The sequence below is a fragment of the Nyctereutes procyonoides genome, unplaced genomic scaffold (assembly GCF_905146905.1).
Source record: "Nyctereutes procyonoides isolate TBG_1078 unplaced genomic scaffold, NYPRO_anot_genome, whole genome shotgun sequence".
NCBI lineage: Eukaryota > Metazoa > Chordata > Mammalia > Carnivora > Canidae > Nyctereutes > Nyctereutes procyonoides.
Genome location: NW_026575146.1, coordinates 18,108,680 through 18,134,698, shown reverse-complemented (window position 1 = coordinate 18,134,698; position 26,019 = coordinate 18,108,680). Strand labels below are relative to the sequence as shown.

The window sequence follows — 26,019 nt, the reverse complement described above, 5'->3', positions numbered from 1 at the left end:
CTTTCTAATACATCTTCAAGATAATTTGATCAGCAAAATATAACCATAAAAGTGATAGCTAATGTAGCAGTGTATTATGCAATGCAATTTTTCCCTTTTCTCTTAAAGATACTGAGTAGTTTTTACTTCCTGTGGGTACTAGTGAAAAATGACTGATCCAGAGTAAGACTGACATGTACATTCAAAGATGTGAATGAACTGAAAACATTAAAAACAATTATTCTTCAATGATGTTATGTTAGCATGACTGCAACAGCAATAGTCTGAATACAGGTAAAGTGGAAACAACAGCTAACAGCACCTTAAAACACTTGCATCAAATAGACGGTGATCAAGCAAAAACAGGGTAAAAATAGGAACTGTTATCTTTTGTTTTGTTTTTTTTATTAAATGCTACTCTGCAGACATTTTAGTAGGTAAAAATAAGCTGTATGATGCCTTCCTTCATGAACTGGCAGTCAATATATTTAATTTCCCTAAAAACTGTTTTTAAAAATTCCCAATCTATTTGCTAACTAAAACCTGACCTGTTATACTCATGACTCTTTACTGTACAAACTGTCACTTTTTATAATATTTTATACATTATCCAATATTATAATTTTAAATGCTAAACATTCTATTGTTATTTTTAGGCTCTACTGTAATTCCCTGAGAATTCAACTATATCACCAAAGAAAGGCACAATCTCTCAACAGAATAAAAAAGTTCAGAGAATCTAGGTTTTGTTTTCTCTATTAAAAATCTCTATTAGAAATCTGATCTTTTGATCAGACACAAGTTTCAGAGATGTGAACTTAAAGTGCAATTCTTAAACTCCTCTCCCTGTTATCCACTGGCATCACTAGAGCTATATAATCACAAAGTTATTATTTGCTTCAAAGTCTTAATTAACAGCTTTAAAATATGTTTCATCAGTGATCAAGGAAGTTTTCTCAGTAACCAAGGAATGGTGCACCATTTATCCACCAGTGATTAAGACTTTCCTTACCTACAACAAGATATGCTTAGACAAGACACCCAAGTCTACTCTTTCAGAATAACTGCTCCATTTCCTCTCAGCTAATTAGGGAACAGATGTAACAGATGCTATTCTCCATCTAACTGAAATATGAAGGCAATGGAAAAATTTTCTGAGGTATCAAACAAATTTTGTAACAACAACATGAAATCATTGTAATGCTTATGAATTAAGCTACCATTAATAATTACTGTGGTTAATTCTGAGGATGAGGCTCAATTTAAATAATGTTAATAATCATTAATTAAAGAAAACATCTCTTTGAAAATGACCACATGCACCTAAGTATCAACTCCTTATATTATAAAACAATCAATATAAAAAATACTAAAGATAATCCTTTCGTATTTACTAATCATGAATGGTAGAGCTGATTAACCTTATTTTACAGATTAGAGACTAAATCTCAGAGAAAGTAACTTTTCTCAAGTCCTTCACCAGTGAGTAAAAGATCCAGAACATAAATACAAGTCTGACTCTTTTTCTCATGTCCTCTGCACTATGCCACACTGGAAGCATCATCACTAAATCTATTTATTCTTTTTCCATGTCCATATAAAATGTGGAAGTATCTCTGAGGCCCATTTTTGACAAGCTGTCTCAGAAGCTCTTTCGTTTTGAACTTCTCTAACAGTCCTAGTCATCTGATTCTTACTAACGATATATAAAAATAAGACAACTCTTTAAGTATACAGATCTCATCTCTTCATTTCCAGTATGGATTAGTTAAGATTCTACTTAATATTAGGATTCTTTGGTGAAAGACAATTATCATATGGTTTTACTTGTATGTGGAATATAAGAAATAGTGACAGGGACTGTAAGGGAAAGGAGGGAAACTGGGGAAAAATCAGAGTAGGACAAACCATAAGACTCCTAACTCTGGGAAACAAAAAAAGGGTTGCAGAAAGGGGAATGGGTGACGGGTTCTAAGGAAGGCATGTGATGTGATGAGCACTGGGTGTTATGCTATATGTTGGCAAACTTAATTTAAATAAATATTTTTTTTAAAAGATAAGGAATCTTGCCCCATTTTTTTAAGTTTTTTTTAAATTTTTTTTAAATTTTTATTTTATTTATGATAGTCACACAGAGAGAGAGAGAGAGGCAGAGACACAGGCAGAGGGAGAAGCAGGCTCCATGCATCGGGAACCCGACGTGGGATTCGATCCTGGGTCTCCAGGATCGCACCCTGGGCCAAAGGCAGGCGCCAAACCGGTGCGTCACCCAGGGATCCCCGTCCCATTTATTTCTTAAGATATTCTTCACACTCAGATGTTAATTTAATGAAATAAGAGAAAATACCATATTTGATGACCCTAACTCCATACACTAACTCTAGCTCAGCTCTCTAAAGAGTAGAAAGTTTAAGAATATATCTTCCTAGTAAAAAAAAGCCTGGAGACTACTTCCATGCTACTCTTTAAAGAAAGGATTAAAAACTAATTAAACAAGTAAATTCACACAGCCATAAGAAATGCAAGCCTCAGGGTCGCCTGAGTGGCTCAGTTGGTTGAGCATCCAACTCTTGATTTCAGCTCACATAATGATCTCAGGGTCCTGAGATCAAGCCCCACCTGGGCCTCTGCACACAGGGTGGAGTCATTTGAGATTCTTTCTCCCTAACCCCTCCTCCTGCTCACAAGTGCATGTGCTCACTCTCTCAAACAAACAAATAAAATATTTCCAAAGGGAAAAAAAAAAAAAGGCAAGCCTCTGTGAACATTTACTGTATCTGGGAGAGCTATAAAGTTGTGGCCTTCCTAGGCTTACCATGCCAGGTCTTCTTGCGGGGTGGGGGTGGGGGAAGAGAACTTATAAATCAAATTAATTTTGAAAAACAGGGCTTTTTATTCTAAATGCTGAAAGAATACTTTATTTTATTTTAAGCAGTTAGTAGAAACTATTACACAATAAATGGAACCCTAATCATCAAAATCTGCAGCCCATAAACAGCAAAGAATTTATCTACATATACAACCTTTGCTCATCAATAAACTATCCTTTAATATCAATAACCAGAATAAAGACCTTCTCCCGGTAAAGTACAAAACACTCTCTTCCTTAAAATATTCAAATGGTTTGTAGTAATTCTGATAAACTTACCTAGGAAACCTCAAAACTTTAAAGTCTGTGGCCTCCTCTAAGTTATACCCACAACTGGAACAAAACTAAGAACTAAGGAAAACCAGTATCATCTAACCTTGTTTAACTGAGCTTCTTCTAATTAAAATCTGTACCTGTCCAGTTTGCCTATAAAAGGGCAGGCCCTGTTATCTTAAATTTAACTGTATCTTTAGAACTTAGCATATTCCTGGCCACAAAGGAAATTTTTTAAAAATGTCTATTGGATAAAACAATCAAGAAACAAATTAACTAGTTTTCAATTGATGTGACCTGTCATTTTCCGGGAAAATGGAAAATGATATTTCCCTAGTCAGCTGTTATAGTTCTTTCTCACGTAAGACAAGAATAAGATCTCTCTTAGATTTCTTGAATTGTAACAAATTGGAATCTTGCTCACATAAAAACCCTGTGAATACCCACTTTTCTTCATATTAAATGTAAAAAGCATGTATATAACTAAACATGGAAAACTGATGCAAGGGAGGAAAATAAAGAACTAGGTGGGTAGGAACAAGTAAACCTATCTGTTAATATACACATAGAATATACACCAAAAATGGACCACGTGATTCCTAATTGATCTTAACCTCCTAGAAGTAGCTGTATATCTTCTAATAATATCCAAATTTATATCTCTTGTTCATCAGTGAAATTATCCTTTAGTATCCATAATCAAAATAAAGGAAGCTACTATTTAAGGAGAAAAATTAGTTATTTGTGTGTGTCAATTGGGTTATGCTGAACTCCAGTTGCCAGAATTCTATTCTACTGTGTGTTACCAGTTAGGATGAGCGATAAGAAATATTCCTTCCTAAAAGCTGCAAGACAAAAAGGAGGCAATGGCCATTTTTTTAGCATTCTCCCAGCTATTCAACCAAATGCTAATTTAGTTGCTGCTGTGAAAAAGATTTTGTAGATGTAATAAAGTCCCTAACCAGCTGAATTTACTCACGGGGGATATTATCCTGGGTGGGCCAGAGTTATTCAGTTGGAACCTCTAAAACAGGGATAAGTCCTTCTTTAAAGTCAGTATACTTCCAACACCAAGGAGTCTATATACTTCCCTTCTCTTTGGAGTTTTCTGTCAAATGCACTCCATTCCCTTTGGATCTTCTTTACTTCCTGTTCTGACTAATGGACCATAAATAGGAGAAGACACAACTGCGTAATGTCAATTCCTCATAAGTCCACATGTGTGTATCCTGCTACTTCTTTGGTTGAACACTGACTTGTACACTTACCATTAAAGTTTCACCTAAAAGTTATAAAATAAAATAAAAGAATACCATTAAGCCACTAAAGCCATAATTATGGCATGGATGAAAGAGACTAACCTAACCTTGCCAATGTATTCAACGTAGTCATGTTTAAGAGTATTTTTAGGCTAAATAAATTAATATCTATTCCAGAATGTCAAATAAGTTGCATCAAATCCACACTGCTGAGAAAAAAAGTATTCATTTTGGTATGAAAAAAATAACTTCTTTAATAAACACATTGGATTAATCCTTATTCAGTAAACATGGAGGAGAGTAGTTAAGATAGGGAAAATGAAAAGCCTTCATGAAATGTCATCAAAGTATTAAGGGCACATTGAAGAAGGCCACAAACCCCCAATTTAACTAGATGTAACAAATACTTTATGATGAATTTTTTAGAAATCCTCCATTTTATCCAAAAAGACCTTCATATTATTAAGTTGCAAACAACAGAGTAGAATGCACATGTGTACTATGCATATTGTGGGTATGCATATATATTTTTAAATTTCTACAAATAGCCTGTACTCTTAAGATATTAATAAACCACAGAAAGATATCAATCTCATTTTTACACTAACATCCCAGAATACAACTGTACTTAGTTACAATATAATCATGAAAAGGCAGCATTTGAAAATAATACCCTATATAAATGAACATATTATCGTAATGAGGTGACAAATTTGAGAAAGGTAAAAAGTGAAAAGTGAAAAGTTTTGGTTACTTATGAACAATCAACTGCTAGACTAATTTTGTACTTTAAGTAGAAAACAGTAACTACCTATGCTCTCCAAAAAAAATAAGTATTCAATATTTAAAGTGCCTCTTGATAGTTTAATAAATTAGACATAATATCTCTTGAAACTATCTCACAAACAGAATGCTGTGTCACCATATCACCTTGGGATAACGTTCCCTTTTCAAATTATTCTATGTATAAGGAATACATTAATATTTTTAAACACTGAAGAGTATCTAGAATAATAATTAAAAATTGGGCCCTTTTTTGAACATCACAATTTCAAGACTTAGTATATACTGAATCAAGTGTATTTGATCAAATGTATTCCTTTGCATCACCACATAACATTCCACTGCATGAAGAGACCAGAATTTCTATCTCCCCATTAATGGCTATTTATGCTGTTCCCAACAGTTTATTATTATAAACAATGTCGTAGTGAACATTCTCTTATCTATCTTCTGGATATATCAAGAGTTTCTTAAGGAACTGATAAATAGTGCAATTTTCATAGACAAGATCTTTAATAAAAATAAATAAAAACTCCCACAATCAATGGACACTGCCAACTGCTCTTTACGGTTGCTGTACCAATTTATATTCTCGATTTCACTGCATGGGAATTATGTTTCTCCATATGTCAGACCTAGGTAGTATTTTTATTTTGACAACAAAACGGGTGTCAAGTAGTACATTACTGTCATTATAATGTGCATTCCCCTGAGTATTAATAAAGTAAAGCACTTTTTCATGTATTCATTCTATTGGATCTATGGTCTTCTTTCTGTTTTTGAATGAATTCTTTATATGTTCTAAATACAAACGCTTTGGTGTGCCTTGTTTTCTAACAGCTTACAGTGTCTTTCACAGAACAAGATTATTTTTTCAAAGTAGACATATCTATTGTCCTTCCTTTATGAGTTTTCTAGTCAGCAACCCTTCCTTACTCTAAAGTCACAAATATATTCTCCTACAAATTTCTTTCATTTGGAATTTTTCTGCAATATGCAAACTCAATTATCCTAACATCACTTATTGAAAAGCTATTCCTCCCACATTTCATTTGCTCTTCCTCTATGTCTGCCCCTTCTTTCTACAATATACATATACACATTACATTAAAAATGGTTCTAATTCCACTGGCTTACCTGCTGTTCCTCAGTAATATAATAGACAATTAATCAAATGATAGTAATTAAATGCACTCAAGGCACCCCTCCATTTTGTTTTAGACTTTCCTTTTAGAACTGTCCCACTGATCAGTTTTAACACCTCAAAAAATTCTTAATTCAGTTCCACACAGTTTTATTATTCTCTAATAAGAAAAAAAGCATTCCTTGTTAGATTTTGACTATAAAAATTGATTCAGAAACTAGCATCTGTAAAATACGGAATTAAAGTTACAGAAGTTTTCAAATTTCTAGCTCTGAAGTTGTTCACTGCATTTTCCATGATTTAAAAAAATATCTCCAGTAGTTCTTATTTGGTTTTCATTTCCATTCTTAGTATTTACTTATAGTATGTCATCTATTATCAGGTATTTCCTTAAAAATATTTTAACATCTTTGAAGTGTCTTATACTGTAAATGCTAGGCAGCAGCAGTATAGAGCTGTCCCTGCCTAACTCCTTTTGGACTGGCAGTCTGCAACAAGCCTTGAGCATTACTGCATGTTCTCACAGGTGTGCCAGAATGCAAGGCTGGTTTATCTCATCTAACTGAGCAGCTTCTGTAGTCAGCCACATAGGCAACTAAACAGCTCAAGGAGACCACATATTACTGCTTACTCCCCTGAGGCAGGAAACTGTATTGTCTGCTGCTTGTCCACAAGAGCTGGGACGTTGGCCCTGGTTCCTCTTCAGCAATGCAGTCCACTGACTCAAGAGTATCAGCATATTTGCACTGATTCCCTGAGCCCCAGTAACTAATTGACACATGTACATTGCTCTCTGATCTGGGAAGTCTCAGGTCTTCCACCAACATCCTTAAAACTGCGGTGGTAAGTTATTCTGTTAGCTTCTAAGGAGGATAAAAATTTCAGATCCTTTACCTTTCTTAACAAAGATATGTATTAAACTTGCAATGCCTTGGGCAAAAAAAAAAAAAAAAAAAAAAAAAAAAAAAAAACAAGGGACTAATAAAGCACATCTTTAAAAAAAAAAAAGCTACATCACCAACTTTCCTGGTTAGAGTATATATGGTAGGAAAAACATGATTTAGGAAAATGGTAATAAAACTATCTGGGAAGTTATTAGAAATTAACTGATTTCACTGATATTTTCCTTTTAACACATATCACATAATATAATGAAAAAACAGAATAAGTCTCTATATAAATACAAATTTTACGTGAATAACGAACTTCCTGCCAATTTATTTGGTTGTTTTTGTCACCTTGGTGGTACATAACAGTGCTGCATTTAATGACATCAAATTAGTTCTGCCTTTTTTTCTAATCTGTTTTATCCTTATTTATTTTGTGAATTTTCAAAGAAATAGCTTTTTACTTTTGTGAATCATCAACTTTCAGCACCTTTACTATATATTAAATTTTGTTCTTCTTTTCCTTCACTTTCATCTACTTTACTACTCTTTCTGGACCCTTAAGTTACAATGCACATCTCATTTATGGCCAGCATCTAATCTTTAATTTCTAGGTGATTTCCAGCTCAATTCCATTGTGATTAAAGAGCACGATAAATTATTTCAGACTTCTGAACTTTGCTGAGGCTTTATTGGCCAGCACACAATTTGGCAAACAATTTCACATACATTTTAAAAGAATGAATTATGCCACTGTTAGGTACAATGTTCTTTTTTCGTTGTTAATTAAGTCAAATCTGCTAGTTGTGTTGTTCAGATACTCTACATTCTTAATTTTTTATCTGCTTGTTTTATCAGTTTCTTAGAATTACATTAAAATTATGACTGTGGATATGAGTTCTCCTTTTAGTTCTGATTAAGTTTTACTTTACATGCATTTTCAACCTATGCTATTTGGTTTATATAAATTTAAGACCATGATCTCTTGTTAGACTAATCTTATATATGACTTCGAACTTTCTATATAAGCAATCAGGAAATCTGCTAATAGTATTACTTACTTCTTCCTTCCCAATATGCACACCATTTTTTATTTCCTTTTTGGTTTATTACACTTGCTAAGAAGTTTAGTACCACCTGGAGTAGAAATGGAGAAAGCAAACACCCTCAGCTCAGTCACTATCTTAGGAGAAATGCAGAGTCTGTTACTGCAGAGTATGACATTGCTATAGATATTTTCACCTATCTCACCAATAGTATTGGCCTTTATCAAATTGAGGAAGTTCCCTTAATTTTAAGTTTGGTAGATTTTATCATAAAATTTTGTCCAATAAACATTATATGTTCTCATTCATTTGGGGAATATAAATAATAGTGAAAGGGAATATAAGGGAAGGGAGAAGAAATGTGTGGGAAATATCAGAAAGGGACACAGAACATAGAGACTCCTAACTCTGGGAAACAAACTAGGGGTGGTGGAAGGGGAGGAGGGCGGGGGGTGGGGGTGAATGGGTGACGGGCACTGAGGGGGGCACTTGAGGGGATGACCACTGGGTGTTATTCTGTATGTTGGCAAAGTGAACACCAATAAAAAATAAATTTATTATAAAAAAACTTGTCCAATACTTCTTTATGCATCTCTTGAAATAATCATATACTTTTTAACCTTTATTCTATTGATATATCATCTAAATTCTTAGATGTTATCCTAACCTTGCATTGTCAAGGTATATCCCATTTGATAGTGATGTACTATCCTTTTTGTATATCACTGTATTAAATTTGCTAAAATTTTATCAGCAATTTCCACATATATGAGGAATTGACCCTTCTTTTCTTTTTCTGGTGGTGCCATGGCAATGCTGATTACTAATTTATGGTAACTGAAGTAAAACAAAGTATTCCCTTCTCATATCTCTCATGAAAGACTTCATAGATTCACACTGTTTCTTAAAAACTTCACCTATTTTTGTGGGGTAGTAGTTTTTACTACAAATTCAGCTTTTTTAATCATTATAGGCTATTCGAGTTTTCTGTTACTTCACTGTAACACCGTATCTTCCAAAGCTTTTTCATCTAAGTTGTCAAATTTATTGGCTTATAGTTGCTCAGAATATTCCCCTAGAAGCTTCTTAATGTCTGTAGGATCCATAATGATGTCCCCTATGAAGAAGAAAATTAGATAACTGATTTAGGTTCTTTAAAATATTAACATTTATAGATATAAATTCCCCATAAACACTGCTTTAGCATCATCTCACAAATTTTATGTTCTATTTTCACTGCCATTTTAGTTTTTTTTTTATAAATTTTATTTATTTATTTTATTTATGATAGTCACACACAGAGAGAGAGGCAGAGACACAGGCAGAGGGAGAAGCAGGCTCCATGCACCGGGAGCCCTATGTGGGATTCAATCCTGGGTCTCCAGGATCGCGCCCTGGGCCAAAGGCAGGCGCCAAACCGCTGCGCCACCCAGTGATCCCCACTGCCATTTTAGTTAAAAATACCTTCTGATTTTTCTTGTGACATCTTTTAAGCAATGGCCTATACAGAAGTGTGTTGTTCAATTTCCAAATATTTGAGAATAATTCCATTTCGGTGAGAGCTTATCCTCTGCAGAATTTCAAACATTCTACCTTGTGGTCTAGCAAATATTTTATACTGGTGAATGCATGATGTTCAATCAGTTGTCAGCTGTAATGTTTTATAAACACCATTAAGATCAAGGTGGTTAATACTAATGTTCAGAATTTGTTTTATATAGTAAGTGGCACTGTAGTAAGTAAGCAATAAACATTTATGATTACTTTTAGGGCTTTCTGATAAAACTGCATTTTATCATTATGAAAATATGAGTCTTTCTCTTGAAATCTATTTTATCTGATATTATAATATAGTCACTTTAACCTTCTGCTTACTGTTTTCTTGCTATATTTTTTATTTTATTTTTATATTTTGAGAAAGAAAATGAGCACACATGCACCAGAATAGGGGGAAGAGCAGAGGAAGAGAATGTCCAAGCAGATTCCTGCTGAGTGGGGGGAGCCTGACATGGGGTTCAATCCCAGGAGCCATGAGATCAGGACACAAGCTACATCTAAGAGTCAGATGCTCAATCGACTGAACTACCAAGACGACGTACCTCCTCTTGCTATATCTTTTTCCACCTGTTTACTTTCAATCTACTTCTATTTTACTATTTAGGGTTTTTTCCTTCTTCAGAAACTGAATAGTTTAGAATAGCTATATACTTCATAGTTATGTCTTAGTTTTTTTTCAATCCATTTTGACAAACTTTGCATTTTTATAGGGGTGTTTCTTTGCTGGTATTTAATGAAATTATTGATAAAATTAGGTTTGGATCATCTACCAACTTTATTATTAGCTTTCTATTTGTAGCCTCTGTTTTTGTTCCTCTGCTTCCCTTCCCAATTTTTAAAAATACACTATTTCAATATATTTTTAAAATTCCACTTTCATTTTCCTCAGGGTATTTTTATCTGTCCTCATTTGCATTATATTTTCAGTGGTGGCTGTGAGGGCTATAATATAAATCTTTAACTTTTCAAGGTCAACTTATGATTAACATTTTGTAACTTCACACAATATGCTGAAATTTGTTACCACCATGTTAGGTACATGTTTACACATACATAAGTGTAAAATTCCACAGGACGATGCTATTTTTTCCTTTAAATATTTATGTGTCGGGCAGCCCCAGTGGCTCAGCATTTTAGTGCCACCTTCAGTCCAGGGCGTAATCCTGGAGATCCAGGATCGAGTTCCACATCCTGCTCCCTGCACGGAGCCTGCTTCTCCCTCTGCCTGTGTCTCTGCCTCGCTCTGTGTGTCTCTCATGAATAAGTAAATTTTTAAAAAGTTATGTGTATCAGAAAGAAACTAAAAAGACCCATTCCCTCCTCAATATAAAAGTATTTTTACCATTCCTGGTGTTCAGTTCTGAGTAACTAGCTTTCTACCTGCTCTCGTTTATCTTAAATCTGAAAAATTCCTCTTTAGCTTTACCACTATACAGGTCTATTGGTAAAACAAATTCTCTTAGTTATCTTTTATTTCAAATGGCTTTATTTTCATCTTCAGTTGAAGATATTTTCAATGGTTATAGAATTTGGGGTTGATAGTTTTTTTCTTTTGGAATTTAAAAGACATTTTACTCTCTTCTGCTCTACACTTTCTATGAAGTCAGCTGTTAACTGTATCATTGCTCTCTGTATGTAATGTTTAATTTTTATCTTGCTGCTTTAAGGCTTCAAATAGTTTAGCTCCAACATGCTACATTGTGGCTTCCTTTGTGTTCATTCTAATTGCTGTGTGATAAGCATCTTGAATTTGTAGACCAATGTCTTTCAACAAATTTGTAAGATCCTTTGCCATTGCCTCTTCAATTATTTTTGTTTCATTTGCTCACTCTTCTTTACGGAACTCCAATTACACATTATGTTAGATAGACCTTTGACATGTTATTTGCTTTATGTCATTTTTTTCCTCTCCCTGGTATTTACAAGTTTCTATCGCTCTGTTCAGTCTTCAAACCTGCCTATTCCTTCCTTAGCAGTTAAAGCCACTCAGTAATTTTTTATTTTAGATACTCTTTTCAGTTCTAGAATTCCCACTTGATGTTCTTTACTGTTTCTCCTATTTCTCTAATAAATATTTTCTTTTTGTATTTTGTCTTACTTTATGAGAGTTATTGTAACAGCTACTTTAAAATACATGTCTTGTTAGTTTCAACATCTGGAGGCTGGGATCAGTTGACTGTCTTTTGAAAATGCGATCTTCAAGTTTTACTTCTAAACTATATGCTGATTCTAGGTTTCGTTCTTTTTCTTTTGAAGATTTATTTTTATTTTTATTTTAATAGGCAACTGTCTTAATTCAATTCAGAACTGCAAACTTTGTTCCTTGGGTGCTAACTCTGGTCTCAGTTCAGACCTTTAGCAAAGATCCTTTAAGTCTGTTCTACATGTGTTAGGTAATTCAGGGGTCAGCAAGAATTTGGGGATTTCTTCACCTGTCTCTTTTCCTTCTTGGATTCCCCTTTCCCAACAATAGGGATTTCCCCTAAATTAGAATTAGTGTCACATACTGTGCTTGACCCCAGGTTTAGAAAAAAGTCAGGCACAATATAATCTTCCCTCCTGTAAACTCTGCTTGTATTCATTCCCTAGTGCCTTGGAGTAGCCTTGTATAATACAAGGGGTAGCTTTCTATTATATATATATTCTAGAGTGGCTTTCTGCAGGTGAGTCAGTCTGACAGGAAATCTATTTATCCATTACTGGAAGCAGGAGGCCTGAAGTTCTTACTTCAAAGCTCTTTCTTTCAGAGGGATAGTGATAATCCTGTATCCAAAAACAGCAGACAGTTTGGCCCTGGTTATATTAACAATACTCTCTCTTTCCTCTTGCCACTAGAAATATTTCCTAGGTGGCAGTCACAGCACTTAGCCTCTATTCACACATGATACAGCTCACCCCAAAGCCCAGTTTAGTTCTGTGAAATTGGCTCCAATTCCCAATACTAATGCTGAGTCAATTTCCTGTCCATCTTGCCCTTAATCATTCCAGAACTGCTTAATCTATGTTTTAGATCCTATTTGGACTTTTCAAATCCTTTTCTAAGTCTTTAACAATATATACAAATGAAGTTAGTTGTTTTATATCCCATTGATCCCATACTAATCTGTATCTCCATTCTAGCACTTAATATACTTTGTGTTTGATTACAGTGTTTTTCAGATTGAGAACTTTGTCTGAATCATCTCTGGAATATGCACATTGCCTGGCACATCACAAATACTCAGGAATGCTCAATGCTTCCCCTTAATGTCTTATATTCCAGTTATTAACAGGAGCTGTTCATTTCTACTGTTGAATTAATTTTCTATTTCATAAATAATTTTAATTCTTTCAGTACTATATTTTCAGATTTATACTGTCCAGTGCTAGTGTTGGCTAATGTGTGTGAATTTTTCCTCGTGAACCAAAAACACAGAGTTGTAGATAAGGACTAAAGCAGAAGACTCATTCAGTTCTTTTAGAGATCACAAAGCATGTGATTTAAAATGGTACTCTTCTTCATTTATACAACGAAATATCCTGTGGCCATAGATGTCCTTCACAAAATTTAGGAATATTTTTAAACCATAAAATTCTAATTACTCAGATTTTACCAACTGATCCCTCAATTACTTACTTTTATAAAATAACATTTCAAAAACATACATTATACCACAACAAAAATGTCACTTAAATTGGGAAACCTCACAAGAAAAAGCTGACACCTCTCTGATAACTTGATCTCAATTAATAAAGTTTATTAAAATGCAAAACTTTTTTTCTAAAATAATTAGGCAAAAGAATTTTATACCCTCTACATATATTACCTGCAATCTCTCTACAGCAGACCTTAGTGGTTATTAATTATATTCAAATTACAGAGATTCGGGGTAGCCCCGGTGGCGCAGCGGTTTAGGACCGCCTCCAGCCCAGGGTGTGATTCTGGAGATCCGGGATCCAGTCCCTGCATGGAGCCTGCTTCTCCCTCTGCCTGTGTCTCTGCCTCTCTCTCTCTCTCTCTCTCTCTCTGTCTCTGAATAAATAAATAAATAAATAAATAAATAAATAAATAAATAAATAAATCTTTAAAAAAACAAAAACAAAACAAATTACAGAGATTCAAGACCCAACGTAGGAAGGTCAATTATTACCAAATAAACAAACAGGTGATTTACTTATTTGACAATAAGAAAACTTAAAAAAAAAGCAGAGTTTTCAATGTGTTAGACTGAGAAATTGAAAGGAGTTAAAACGTAAAAGGAGCTTTAAATGGTCTGAAATCCTCAGGTAGTCAGTAGCTACAAAACTTCCAAATGACATTTTAGAAATTAAGAATATAATCTCTCTTTCAATAACACTTTTCTGAGGCAGCAAAAATAATAAAATACAATGTTAAAGTCTATGGAAGTATAGAGGGCACATCTTGGGGTAAACAATTTTCTATTCTCAAAGTATTTACCTAAAAACAAAGCTGCCAAGAAAGAGCTGGAAAAGAGTTACTTTTTCTTTACATCCTGTCTTCCCAACAGATAAAGAAGGCCATTGTAGCTGCTTAATACACATTTTAATTGAGTGCTGCCACTGGTAAGAAGAAAAATGTGGAACTACTACTTTCCATATCAAACAAAGCAGGTAATTAACAGCCATTATGGCACAATCCCTTATCACCAAAATACACAATAGATGCAAACTACTCTCAAAGCCAATGCACTGTTACCAAAAAGCCAAGCTGGTGTTTCAGGGTCACATTCACTTCTTTATTATACAAGCATACATTTACTGCTCAGTCAGACACCTATAATTAAACACAAGAAGACTATAATGCCAATATTCAGGCTAGCTTGCATGTAAGTGGGATCCCCCTCCTCCCCATACAGATGATTGCTTTTCATTTCAGAGTTTCAAGCAGCTACAGTTCACTTAGTTTTGATTACACGGCAATTAGATATGCAAATGTATAAGATTCGGAAAAATACTTTTTCAAACATCAGATTGTGAGTAATCAGGCCCATTCTCTTCTCTTGTATATACAAGCAGCTCATTAAACAACTATTGTCTAAAAAAAAAAAAGAAGTTTCTGTCTCAAATGCTTTGGGTTTTTTTAAATGTCAAAAACATTTAAAACACATCCTTGGAATAAATCTCTCTCAGTAAAACCCAGGTCATGTGTATGTGCTTGTGCTGAGTGGGGAAACATGGTAAGTGACCAAAGGAAAGAACACATCCTAATTCACATTGTCTATTGAGGGTTACTTCAAAACTTGTCAAGTAATTTGCTTTAAACTTTTTAAAATACACAATTTAAAACTTTCTATTAAATGACACCTATTATTAACAAAATATAAAATATTACAATAGTAATAGTAATAAGTATTCCAACCATTTGAGAAAAATTTTTTATCTTTCTCTATGAGTTCACATTATAAGCTATATGCAGATGTTAATGTGGATAAGAATCGTGTATATTCTGGAGGAGGCGAGTGGATAAAAATATTTGCACTTCAAGAAGATCAAAAACTTTTAAATATGTCTATGGGTGTGACTTGAAAAATGAGTAAGGCCACTGATGTTCTTTGAAAACATAATATCTCCACCCTGGCAATTTATGTTACTTTCATGTCTTAAATTTTAGTTTCATTTCCTAACCTCAAATCCTCCTCAACTAACTTATAAAGTATTTGTAGGCTTTTTCTTTTTTTCTTTCCCCTCTTTTGTGAATTTTAAGTCATATGTCAGTCATTAATCTTTAAGTAAATTTCAAGTAATTCTTCTGCATTATCTATTTGAACTTCTATATTTTGGGAAACTCAAGAAAGCAGTGACTAAAATTCTGTTGTAAAAAGAATGTAATTTTTAAATGGGCACAATTATGTCCACACTTCATTTAGGAAATCAGAAATATAAATAAAATCATTATTTTTGGAGAATGCTGCCTAGGTAAGGAAATGGGAGTAATAAAAATTAAATATTACATTGTATCTTTAGAGAATAGACACTGCAGTTGAGAAAAGGAAGACTGGGGAAGGCTGAAGCCATCTGAGAACACTGAATTAAAATGAACCTAGAAGAATATTCCCAGTCCATGCCACCATTGTCTCCCATCTCAACAATTGCCAAGAACCTACTCACGAATCCCCTCGCTTCAACTCTTACCCACCTCCCTAGACATTTACAACCTTTACAACCAATTCTCTAATTGCTTTGAAACTACTCTTTTTCAAAATATATCAGATCACGCCACTCTGCTTGAAATTGTCCAGTAACTTCCACGCCACTCTGCTTAAAATTGTCCAGTAACTTCCAAATGCTCTTCCGATAAAATCCCAACTCTTTCCAATGTTTACTTGGAAGGATCTGGACAGACACCATCTCTCCAACCTCATCTCCTCTCACCAACCTGGCCTTGCTGTTCCTCAGACAGTGTAATCTCATTCCAATGTGAGTGCCTTTGCATCGGGCTCTCATTATACCCAAAAACATTGTCTCAGACCTTCACATGTCAGCCCTTTTGCCAGGGGTTAGATGTCACCTCTTCACACAGCCCTTCCCTGGCCACCCTCACTGAAAGCACTTCACATGATCAGACTTACTGTATCACCTAATGTTATTCTCTTCATGACACTTAACACTATCTAAAATTGTCTAGTTCATTTATACTTGGTCTTCCTCTTTAAGTTATTAGGCTCCCTGGGAATACAAGACAACTCAAGTTTCTTATCTGGTCAGAACAGGGAATTAAAATACTTCTAAATTATTAAGTAAATTTTGAAAGGTGGAAGAATATTCTAGGTGGATAAAGGTATGTAATAAATGCACATAGGGACAGTATGGCTTGACTTTTTAGAAGGTGAGAAGATGGGACTGACATCATTATGGGAAAATAACATTGACAAAGGAGATAATGGACTTCATTTTATTATTTGCTGTGTCAGGTTAAATGTACACTGCTGGTGCTGCTGGTGAAAGAGGTTGCAGTATGGTGATGCCACTACTACTGCTTCACAATTTCATCAAACCCTGAACCAATGGTCCAATGGTTCTTGGTTTTCTTTGCCACCTTAATGAAGTGTGGCATTTATCTTTTCCATTTATCTTTCCATCGATGAAGAAACAATCATACCATTTTTCATCAAAAATTATGAGTCAGCTTTACTGCTACTATAATTCACTTGCTATATTCCAGACTAGATTTCATTTACCACTTGCCTATCCACCTAGTGCAAATTGGTCCAAAATAAATCATATATCTAGGTGAATACTGATAAAAGTTAAGAGACTGGTCATCAATACATTCCTGGATATTTTTAATACTTCTCACAATGAGTTTAAATAATTTTTCAGCAAGGGAAAAAGCAGTGAGACCAGGGATTATCTGAATAAATAGAACTAAATATGTATCAATGGCAATGGAAAGACCCAAAAAACCCAAAATGAACACTCTTAGAATCAGGTTTGTATATGCTAACAGATAAATGTGTAAGCCTGTCAAACATCTATAATCATCTTAAGTATTTTTAATCATAAAAAATTATTTTCCCACAAAAAAAAAAAAAAAAAACAAGGTCTGGAAAATGCAAAGAAAGGCTAGGCAATTCTCTAACTTCTAAGACAAATACCAAGAGGAAAGGAGGGAAGAGAGGAAGAGAAGAGGCAGAGAGAAAGGGAAAAAGAAGAAGACAGGAATGGCTGACACAAAACGGAAAGGCCCAAGAGCTCTAAAGTAGTAAATGTTAAAAAAGGTGAATGAGTGACAGGTACATGGTAATTTTGTATTATTTTTGCAACTCTGTAAATTTAAAATTATTTCAAAGTACAAAGTTAAAAACAAATTATTTGTCCCCTAATCTCTGCCTAGGCCAACAATGTCCACTATAATTTTGTGTCCTGATGAGAATGGTCTGTTCTGTTGTCCCAAAACAAAGGGCAGCCACTAAATCACATTGCTATTGAGCACTTCAATGTGGCTGTGTGGCTACTCAAGTTTTCTTTATTCAATTTTAATTAAATAAGTTAGACTAACTTAATGAAAAATGACAATATACTTTTGGATATACCTTAAAGAAAGTTCTACTTAAACAAGCCTGGGGCTCAGGGCTCAGGTGGGGATGTGGGAGGTGAGGGATGACAAGATCCTGCACTCAATCAGAGAGACCCATTTGGTCTATTCTAACTGATAGTGACAGAGGACACGAAAGATCATTCTGGGGTATGTACACACACCTCAACCTTGACCACAACAGAATATTCCATTTTGAAAAAGTCTCTATCTAGGAGATCTGAACAGGACAACAAAGTTACTTCCTGCCAACAGATTTCTGCCATCATGTTAAATATGTAAAATGGTTTTTTTCTTAAAGATTTTTATGTATTTGAGAGAGACAGAGAGAGAGAGAGAGACAGAGAGAGAGAGAGAGAGAGAGAGAGAGCACGGACACATGAGCAGGGGCTGGGAAGGGCAGACAGAGAGGGAGAAACAGACTACCCGCTGAGCAGGGAGCCCTACTCGGGGCTCCCTCCCAGGACCCTGAGATCATGACCTGAGCCAAAGGGAGATGCTTCACCAACTGAGCCACCCAGGCTTCCCTATATAAAATGTTCTTTATTTTAAATTCTTCCACCAGTTAGATCTACAAGTATATAATACTCTAAACATAAACTCATGTACTGTTCTCCATGGTGACTTCATTCCTTTCTTCTGAAAATTATAACCCACAATACAGACTACATTTTTAAAAACCTTAACTTCTAAAACATCACATCTGTGACATGAGATCCTTCTAACAATCATGTTCCTGCTGGAGTTTTAAGATTTATGAAAAGATCAGATCAAATACTTAAGACAGCCCTGACTAAAAAACCTTAGTCTATGTTATAGCAACAAAAGAAAAGGGCCCTATATACAAGGGGAATTCTAAAACTTGATATAGGTGAGATTGTACTTACTGTATGAATTATCTACACAGTTAAAACAATCAGGTAAAAAAAGTTTAAAGTAATTCAAGGTAAATCAGATAACAGAAATAGGGCATTTAACTGCTTGGCACTGGGCGAGGATAAACTTTACTTCCTGACATAGAGTACTACAACCTTACACTACTATATGCACATGGACATATACTAACAAGATATTAGTAGCAAAACAACTCACTTTACAGAAAAATAAGATGTTGTGCAGATAATGTGGGAATAAGAACAGTAAAGAGGAGACTGCAAAAGCCTGGGCATAGAAGAAGGACAGCTCTGCCTCAGCCAGCAGTGCTGGGAAATCTGAAAGACTGAGCTGCCCAAATGCACAAATCTGTTAATGGCTGATCTGGGGTAGAAAGAAATGAGGATGTCTCTCACGTATTTTTTTTTTTTTTTTTACCATGGCTGTTGGTAAGAGCAAACCAATAATGAACATGAATCAAAACCTAAAAAAAAAAAAAAAAAAAAAAAAAAACCTATAACCAGGGATCCCTGGGTGGCGCAGCGGTTTGGCGCCTGCCTTTGGCCCAGGGCGCGATCCTGGAGACTCGGGATCAAATCCCACATCGGGCTCCCAGTGCATGGAGCCTGCTTCTCTCTCTGCCTGTGTCGCCGCCTCTCTCTCTCTCTGTCTCTCTCTCTCTCTCTCTCTGACTATCATAAAAAAAAAAAAAACAACCTATAACCAAGCAAGGAAGGCATCAAGAGGTCAGAATGACCTTCAGATACACACATTTTACTGTAATTTTTGTTCAAGCATACAGAACTTAGTTCTTATTCTAAAAGAAGCACTTTGAAAGTCATATTAAAAGCAACATTTTAATTTTATAATAAAAATTTCATAAGGCCACAGTATCATTCCATAACAATAAATCTCATGACAAGTAGTACAAAAGATTTAACAACATTAATGTTTTGTAGAAAAAGCTGAACACAAAAAAAAAAAAAAAAGAAAAAAATGCTAAACACAAAAACAATGCCCAACTCTAAGGGTGGCTATGCAATTTGCTATCTGAACTAGGACACTTTGAAAATGAAAGGAGATATCAATAATTAGACCTATACAATAAATATAGCTGAAACTCCCATAAGCAAACCAGAACTTAGCATCACCCTTCTAGGAAGCAACAAAACAAAACAAAAACAAAAACAAAAACAGTGTCAAAATACGAAGATAATATGGGTTAGAAACACTATACATTGTTTACAACAACTATTATTTATTCCTGTTTTTATTAGATCATTTGGTAATAAACAGCATATCTGGACAAAATATAACTAATTGGGCAAATTCTGACCTGTACACCCTAGGAGTCAATTCCTCAAAAACTTAAATCATTGCACAAAAATATTCCTTAAAAAATTTTTAAGGGATTTGCTAGTGAATTAAGAATTCTAAAAAATTTAAATTTCACAATTTCATACAGTAAAAAATGAACTATGCAATTATCAAAAGTAAATAAAATTGCTTAAGTTATTAAAATTGTTTTATAAAGCAAAGTAATTGAAAAAAATAACAGAGGAAGAATGGAATTCCCAATTTTATCCTATAAAATGAAGTTATAACAGAATGTAAGATTTTATTGACTAAATAAAACCATAACAACTACAGAAAATAGCAAATACCTATATGAACTACTGAGAAATATAAAAAACCTCTAATCCTCACCCTAAAGACAAAATCCACAAACCAACAATAAAATATAGCTAGACTATCCAAGTGAAAACTTCATTATGCAAAATCATTATGAGCAAAATTAAAGGCAAAACATTCCTTCCTGCAACATGTATTTCCTTAGTATCAACTACCTGTAGATATTTAACATCTCTACCACTGAGGACAGGATGGTGAACAAAGTGAACCAAACAGCATTCTGCTCTCAAAGAACACCAAAAACAATTCCCAAGGAAGAGGGATAAAAATAATGAACATAAAACATCTCAAGAGTGGTGATGGATATTAAGAAAAATGTAGGAGGCAAAAGGATAAAAGGACAATGGAGGGGACTCCAAGTTTGCCTTATATGAGCAGAGTGGTTATGGAAGGTCTCTCCGAAAAAGTGAAATTGAACGCAATCTGAAATGAAACGGGGATGAGAATGGGTTTACACAGCTTTGGGGAAAGCATATTCCAGGTAAAGGGTGTAGCAAGACAAAACTCTACAATTAGGGCATTAGCATGTTTCACAGAATGGAAAGACGGATGCTCAGTCACAGCAGCTACAAACAGAAAAGAAGCCTGGAAGGCAGCTGGGACAAGATCATGGTGGGTCTGTTAGCCACAGTAAAGATCCGACTCTTAATTAAATACAAAAACATATACTGTAGACTGTTTTAAAAAAATCACTCTGGTTACTAGAGGGATACAGGTAGGAACAGGGGACATAAGGAAATCAGAAGGTTTTCCAGGAAAAGCACAATGTAGTAATCAAATGTATGCACTCAAACCAGCTTGGGTTCAAATCCTGCGAAGCAACTCACTAGCCAGGTTAAGAGAAGGTTGAGTTCCCTACCCACCATTTCCTCAATGATAGAATTAGAATAAAATCAGTAGCTACCTTACGGAACTGTTTGAGGATTAAATGGGTTAATTTACATGAATGTGGATGGATAGTAGTAGCTAAATCTAGCAACTGCTCAAGTGTGTTGCAGCCTTACAACCACTAGCACCTCCACCACCACCACTAACCTGAGCATTACATCTACCACTCACAGCTATCTCCACCAAACCAGTCAAGATGCAAACTGGAATTCAAGGGAGATTCCAGTAGAGAGATATAAACTCTAAAGCCAACAAGGAGTGGGGGGAGGAGCATACATGTAATAAAGAAAGAATTCTTAACCTATCAAAAATGACAGGCATACCTTCATTACAGTTGAATGTCAACTGATAAATACAAAGCAAATGACAGAAAAATAACAATTTTGCAAACACTATTATAATAATGGATATGGGCAAGATTCATTAACCAATGCTACAACTACTAGGCAAAATCTTATTGAGAACAGGGCATTTACAAAGTTCTAAACGGTTACCCTTAGATTAGCTATTAATTTAAAAGGAGGAGAAGTACCTTTACAGTGAAAAAAAATAAGACTGACATCATTATAACCAAATGATCAATGTTAATATCATCAAACAGTGCAAACTAATGTTGTATAGCTAATGTGGTATGCTGAGGACACAGCACCACTTTTTTTTTTTAAGATTTTATTTATTCATGAGAGACAGAGAGGCAGAGACATAGACTAAGGGAGAATATACTGGGGATCAAGTCAATGTGGGATCACATTGATCAAGTCCCACGTTGACTTGATCCCCAGACCCAGGATCACACCCTGAGCCAAAGGCAGATGCTCAACTGCTGAGCCACACAGGTATCCCACAGCATCATTTTCTTAAAGCACTCTTGCCCAAAATGCATGGCCTGAATCTAACCATGAGAAAACAATGAAATAAACCCAAATCATGAAAGAGAATGAAAGGCTGAGTAGCTGTTTCAAATTAGAGATCTAGAGATACAAGTGTCACGTGTGATCCAAACTCGTTTCTGAGATAGAAAGGATTTAAATGAACGGAAAATTGGACAAATTTGAGTTTAGAATGTCTATCAAAGAATATAGTATTGTAGCAGTATTAAGTCTGCTAGATGTGAAAAAAGAGACCCTTGATGATGTAAAGAGATTGTTCTTATTCTAAGGAACTGCACTCTAAGATAAGGATGAAGAGTCAGAGTGTCTGCAACTTAACTCTCAAATAATGATTTAGCAAATAAAAAGGTAATAATTATTTTATACACACACATGCATGCGCACGCACATGTCAATTCTCATTATTCAGGGTAGTTATATTCTATAAAGTCCTGTGAACAATGAATTAGAGAATACTGAATTATTGCTCCTAAGGAAATATAGGATTATGCTACTGTGAGCCTCTGGTCACATTTTCATCAATCAATGGGTATTTAATCTGGTTTTATGTGTGTTTATGTTTGTGTGACACCTTATTTAATATATACTGTTAATTCATTAACATTGATCTCACAGCCAACAATACTGTAACACATTCCTGAAGCAAGACTAATACGTGTGTTTTCTAACACATGTCACAGTCTTCTTGTGCTTAGAAACACTAGACAGTAATTTGTTTTGGGGTCATTTTTAACACCAAAAAAGCAACTATGCAAAAAACAAAGCCCTAGGTAGACAGTGAAAAGAACACTTTTTCACAGCATTAAAGCTAAAATGAGAAGACATGTTGTGTTGCCTTACTCGACTTCTCGAACAAGAGCTTTGGATGACTCACGAATTTTTTTTTGCTGTTCTGAGCATGTCCATGAATAATTGTTGAAAGTGGCATGAGTATTAATTTTGAAATTACTAATAAATCTTAGCAAGTAGGGAAATTCACAAATACACAATTATAAAATGAGCATTAACTGTGTGTGTATGCATGTATGTAAATATGTCTACATATACATATATAAACACAGGAAAAGAACAAACAATTGCACGAAGATATACAAAATGTTAATAAATCTGGCAAATCTAGGTGAGGGGTATATAGCATTCATTGTACCAGTCATAACTCTATAGTTATAAATCTGTATTTTTTTCAAAGTGATAACTAATAGAAAACACAAAATAGTGGTTTGGGGTGGTAGCAATGACAGGCAATACAAAAGTGAACACTAAAGTCCAAATAGATATATATTAACAGACTTAACCTCACCAACCAAAAATATGCAAATCAATACAGAGTGTATTTTTGTCCCCCTAAAAAAGTGGTATCCCAACTTTAGAGAAGATATAGGATACAAACATTTTCACTTCCTGTTCAGAGTGCCTATAATTTCAAATAGCAGCTTTAAAAGGTAATTTTAGTAATACATTTTCAACCAACCAATTACACTTCTATAAATTTATCCTAATAATATGTGCAGATGTTCTTCACAACACTTTCACAGTAAAAACAGTTTTTAATATGTACATGAGTTTTTATGGGCACAAACAGAATATTCTTACATAAAATGTATCAGTTTACAAAAATGTATGGTCTCAAAATATGTATCAACATATAAATGTAATACTTGCCTCCAAATGGAAAGCATTATGATTTTTTTAATTGTCTAATATTTTCTGTACTAAATATGAAAGGCTTTCATAATTAAGGAAAAAAGTAATTTTACAATAGATAAGCTTATATATTTGCTTTTAACTACTTGTGACTGCTTTCAGATTTTAAATGTCTTAAAACACTTTGATGCAGCAGCCTGATCATATTACACATGTTAAAGTATAAGGATACTTCCAATTACCCACTTATTTCTTATTGCATAATCTCATAACTTAAGGGAACATAAGTTACTTCTCAGAAATTAATCTTATTAGTTACAAAGATGAAATTATACAAAACTTTCATCACATCAGATTCTTAAAAACACATTTCAATATGAAATAAGTTAAAAAAACTTATAATCACCTTTATAAAACATGCCTACCTGCTATAATTTTATTTAATCTGTTCTAAGTAACAAAGAATTCACAAAACAAAAGTCACTTCAATAATCTGGATCTAGTTTTAATTTCTTGGACCCACAGGCTATGATATTGACCTCATATGACAATGACCAAAAGAACCAAAAAGCCAAAACAAAAAAACCTACAAAACAATCAGATTTGTCTTTAAAAGCAAAGAGTTAACAATATACATAAAAGTTAACATGTTTTAAAACCAAAAGAATAACAGTATAATTTCTGTGAATCATTATCACTCATAACTTGAGTTAAACAGAAAAATGAAACTAGTAGGACAGAACAGGATGGCTCACTGGGCTTACGAAACTGCCTAATAATTTGCTGTTAATATGACAGAAAAAAATTTCCAATCAAGTTGTTATAAAGGATTTTGAAAAAGATAGTCAAGCGATGCAGCATAAATGATATACACATAGCAATGTTCCACCACTGATTCTGTCAACACACCGAACCCTCTGAGAAGAAAGCCTGTTATACACAACTACAAGGTGCTCAAATATTCCTTAACTAAACTGACTGCAATCCAATCAAGACTTAATTTTAAAAGGCTCATTAACAGCATCTAGTGATAAAACGGATGCTCCCTTTTCACTGAAACTCATATCTCATTTCATTAGACACAGACAATTAACTCATCTTGGTATCAGATCTATGGCAAGTAATTAGTTTAAGTTTTACAGGTTACTTAATGTGTTACTTTACTAATGAAAACAAAGGTTTATTCTCACTGGATCCATCTTTTTATTCCTCAAAGAGTGCCTCACCAATTTTAATAACTATACCTTAAATAAATAGAATTTTTATTTCAAATCCTCCCAATCTTTCTTAACAATTAATGCAGGCAAAACAGTGGCTCTATTCTGTAATAGTATCTTGAGATACTATCCAATCTGAGATAAATATCTAATTCTTATTGCATTGTTTTATACTTTTCTATCTTAAAATAAGGCTAAGCTGCTTGAGTTCCTAATAAACATATAATCAGAAACAAAACTAAAAAGTCAATATTGTAAAATGAATTTTTCCAAAAATACACACAGCAAAACTAAGAATGTGAGAACAAAGTAGAGAGGGAGAGAACACCATGGAGCTAGTTTACAGTTCTGTAAACCAGCAGATATTGTCAAAAGTTGGTATTTAAATCAGCGCTGCCTGCAAGTACAGAAATTAAGTGTGCTTAGAAACTTTTACAGCATTCCAACTGGATAATTCTTTCTGTTGATATAAAAAGTTTTAAACAGGATTGAATTTGTCTTTTTCATATTCTATGTATCTGATAATTTCATTATAGTTTACAAAAGGACTGGTCTACAATGGATTAGAATTGTTCTGTAATCGTCTTTTACAGCAGATTATTTGAAAAGCACTAATTTAACTCTTCAGAAAGGCAAGCCTTCTTTTCTCTTTAAAAAGAAACCTAGCCATCATTTTGAGGTTGAATTCAAGTCCAAATCTCATAACATTAAATAAAAAAAGAAAAGACTACAGTTACTTGGGAATTAGTTTATAGCTACAATACGAGACTTTTAAGACCTAAGTACCAGGACCTCATTACGTCAAAGGCTCCAAGGTTTAAGAGATTATATTTGTTTTGAATTCAAAGTAGAATTAAGATAACAGGATCTAAGTTTCAAAGATACTGATTTTATCTAAACACAACGAAGAACTTTCTAACAAACTTGGTCATTTGATTTTGGCCTTAAGACTCTTCTCCCTTCCACCTATCCCTTCTACTACT

The 26,019-nt window shown here is 34.2% G+C and overlaps 1 protein-coding gene across 7 annotated transcripts in view; it reads right to left on the bottom strand.

Annotated features, from left to right (window-relative positions):
- QKI (QKI, KH domain containing RNA binding) overlaps positions 1-26,019 on the bottom strand; it is a 162,601-nt gene that overhangs the window by 64,222 nt on the left and 72,360 nt on the right. The window lies entirely within an intron of this gene.